General features: G+C 37.6%; 1 pseudogene; it reads left to right on the top strand.

The window, feature by feature from the left end:
- The first annotated feature begins 464 nt into the window (after positions 1 to 464).
- On the top strand, positions 465 to 1,997 carry LOC104668278 (annotated as a pseudogene).
- The last annotated feature ends 1,870 nt before the right edge of the window (positions 1,998 to 3,867 follow it).

Genomic DNA, 3,867 nt, shown 5'->3' with positions numbered 1-3,867 from the left:
TCAGCCCTTTCAAAAGTGCTGGTGAGGAAATGTCTACCCTTCCCTTCACTTTGTTACTTCCTTCTGTAGTCTGAGGAGGAGCTAAACTGAAAGGTCACGTTACCGATGGTGTCTTACAGAAGCAAGGCAGTCTTCTCCGGCTCTATTCTTCTTGGACCACCTGGACTTAGGCAAGCAGGACTTATTTCTGCTAGAGCTAGTTGGATTTCTGCTCTGGGTTAAGGATGTTTTACCTGAACCCACCTGAGTACATCAGGTCAGTCCTACTCTGCCAGTTACCTTCAATTTGGAGAGTAGGGAGAGGAAAACCTTGTTCTCTAGCTCAGCGTTAACAGTATGAAGGTTACCCTGATTTTGATTCCCATTTGTCTTCTTCCATATAATTCTCAACTTCCTAGAACCCACTAGGGAAGGAGGTGTGATTAGCTCCATCCAATGACTATATCCCAGTCAACTGATGACAATTGCAGAGAAAAGACCTAAGGGCTTTATTTTCATTTCCTGTAACTGATTTTATTGCTCTTGGCTGCTTCACGATCATTAAACACCCAGTGGATTTTAATACCATGAAAGAAAAGATCAACAACAATGACTACCAGTCCATAGAAGAACTAAAGGATAACTTCAAACTAATGTGTACTAATGCCATGCTTTGCAACAAACCAGAGGCCATTTTTTATAAAGCTGCCAAGAAGTTACTGCATTCAGGGATGAACATTCTTAGCTAGCAAAGAATTCAGAGCCTGAATTCTGAAGCAGAGCATAGACTTTATGGCAGACTAGCAAAAAAACAAAAACAAAACAAAACAAAACAAAACAAAAAAAACTCGAAAGCAGAAAGAGAACAGACACTTCGCAGAGTAGGGTGGACAGAAGCTGCTGGCCAAGAAAGCTGGAGATACTGAAGCATAAGCCTTCAGAAGTACCAGCAAAGAAAATAAAAAGACAAAGTTATGCTTGAAAATGAGTTTAAAAGCAGTAATTTAGACAGAGAGAAGAACCAGATTGACTGCATCATTAAGGAATTTGAGGAAAGCTGACCAAGTGGCTTGTTAATAGCGCAAATGTGAAAGAAGAAAACCAGATGGAACAACCACCTTGGGAATTCCCCATCCTGTGAATCCCATTGTAAGAGTCAGGCGACTGCCCTGTGAGACTGCAAATGACTACTAGAAGACTTCAGTCTGGAATGAATACTTTGCAGGGGTTCAAAGAGGATAAATTAAACAAAGTAACTCTAGTGTTATATTTGAATTACGAACCCTACAGTTCTTGTGCACCACATTATTACTCCACATTTGCAAATGTCAGCAAGGATGATTCTGATTTAATCTATTCAAACTATGGGGAAGGCTGATCTTCCAGGTGCTTTCAGCATCCCTAAGATTTTGGCCACATGCCAAGATTATCCATATGTTATGGCATATAGTTTACTGAATGTTTTAACAAAAGGAGAACATTCCAGGACTCTGCAAGAGCTGGAGATGTCATCACTTGAAGATGAAGGTCATACTAGGATACTTGTCACAGCAAATGAAATAGAGATTATAGAAATAGAGCCAGCAGTGTGTCTGGACTCCAATACTCAGGACAGGCTCATAGCACTGAAAGCAATAACAAACTTTGGCACTCCAGTTGAAGGTTTTAACTCTGAAAAAGCTGATGTGTTCAAAAGAAACTTGACAAGACCACCAAATTGTTCAAAGAGCTCCAGGGAGCCCAGAATGAGCTTTTGAGCATCAGACCCTCTCCCAGTATGATCTGTCTCTTGGGTCCCTCATACAGAGAAATGCATCTGTCTGAACAAGTGACTAATAATCTTACAACTTACACAGCAGGTAACTTCAGGTGATATTGTAAGCATGTATGGAGTTCAAAAAGCAATAAGAGTTTCCATTCCTTGCCTTATCCTAGAAAACAACTTTGTAGATTTAACAGAAGATTTTGAAGAACCTAAAAAGATCGACGTTGCTGAGTGTGGACTTGATGGGATTTGAAGCCAACTGGTATTTGATTATATATTGTGTACATATTTTTTCTTTATTCTTAACTTGGAAATGCTTTTCAGGAGATATTAAATATTTGTAAATTATGTTTTCAATTAAACTTTAGAATAATGAATTTTAATGTTCCAGAGTTTGAACTTGTATTGGGTAATAAAGCTGGACCTGGGACTCAAAAAAAGATGTGTTCACCCTCCCTCTCCTCTTTATCCATAAGTACAATATTCACTATGGAAAAGAAATTTTAAAAATAAGAAAATAATTCAAGAGAAGTGGTTAAACATGGAGATCCAATTTCCAAATAAGAGGAGTTTCTAAAAGTGAAAAAACAGACAAAAGGATCAAAACCAATTCTCAGAGAAAACATCATTTTTAAAAAAAAATTGCAGAGAGTACTACCTGAGTCCTACACAAAAATCAAGAGCAAAAAGCAACACCATGACATAGCTTCATAAAAATTTAAACTGTAAGGGGAAAGACAATTCTACAAGTTTCCAAGCAAAAAAAAAGTAGGTCATTTTCATGGAGCAAAATTTTAAACTAGCTTTGACTTTTTCTACTGCAGTGAGCAATGCTGGATGACAATGTGATGACATCTTCTACAGAGAGGGTAAAGTGCAACTCAAGAATGATGGACCACATCATGCCATTTGTATAGGGAGGTAACAGACAGATACTTGCAGACATGACCAATCTTTAAAAAAATGTGGCAGCAGGGGCTTTTGAAAAAAATTGCTCACAGCTGCAACATATAGTATGCAAGGCTAAATTAGAGAAAGAAATTAGAACGGATAATGGCTAAAAAGTGAACCTATGAGAATTACTGATACAAACTATTGTTAAAGAAGCAAAAATAACTGTGGAAGAATTACTCCTGATACTGCAGTAATTATTTAAAATAAGACACAGAAAGTATAAAAGAAACATGAAGAGAAAAAAGTGAGAAATATCAAATTTAATTATGAATGGGAAATTGGATGTAGGGAATAGGAGATGCAGACAAAAAGTAGCATCCTTTGTCTTTCTTGCAGGGAAGTACAGCAGGCTTTTGATTAGGGAAAGAGAAATAGAATGCTTGTAGAACATTTCAAGATATTTACATGAGGCTTTAAAATAGCATTTTTTGTCTTCTAAAACATTTTAAAAGATAAAGGGAAAGGCCGGGTGCAGTGGCTCGCACCTGTAATTCCAGCACTTTGGGAGGTCAAGGTGGGCAGATCACGAGGTCAGGAGATCGAGACCATCCTGGCTAACACGGTGAAACCTCGTCTCTACTGAAAATACAAAAAATTAGCTGGGCGTGGTGGCGGGTGCCTGTAATCCCAGCTACTCGGGAGGCTGAGGCAGGAGAATGGCGTGAACCTGGGAGACAGAGCTTGCAGTGAGCCGAGATCGTGCTACTGCACTCCAGCCTGGGCGACAGAGCGAGGCTCCACCTCAAAAAAAAAAAAAAAAAAAAAAAAAAAAAAGGGGAGAAAGGAGAAAGGGAAAAATATAGTCCATATAACCAGAGACAATAAAGTTTCCTGATACATATTGAAAAAATTAACACCAAATGTACCAAACACTGGATCTCATATAAATAATGTAAACTCACCATTAAAAGGCAGTTTCTGCCTAAACCAATAAACAAAATTAATACAAGAGAGGCCAGTTAGGTTAAAGTTATAAAGATTCTAGAAGGTTAAAGTTAGAAAGGCTCATCCAATATAAGTCATTTAAAAACAGCAAATAAGAAAATAATTACAAAACCAGGACCTGAAAGTTGATAAAAATTAGTGTCAAATAAAAGTTAAGATAAAAGTTGATTAAGCATGATATAAAGTTTCAATAATAAAAACTACCAACGTTCAATTTAAATGGA

Source organism: Rhinopithecus roxellana, chromosome 5 (assembly GCF_007565055.1).
Source record: "Rhinopithecus roxellana isolate Shanxi Qingling chromosome 5, ASM756505v1, whole genome shotgun sequence".
Classification (NCBI taxonomy): Eukaryota; Metazoa; Chordata; class Mammalia; order Primates; family Cercopithecidae; genus Rhinopithecus; species Rhinopithecus roxellana.
Note: the sequence above shows the minus strand (reverse complement) of the source record. Positions and strands in the feature narration are given on the sequence as shown.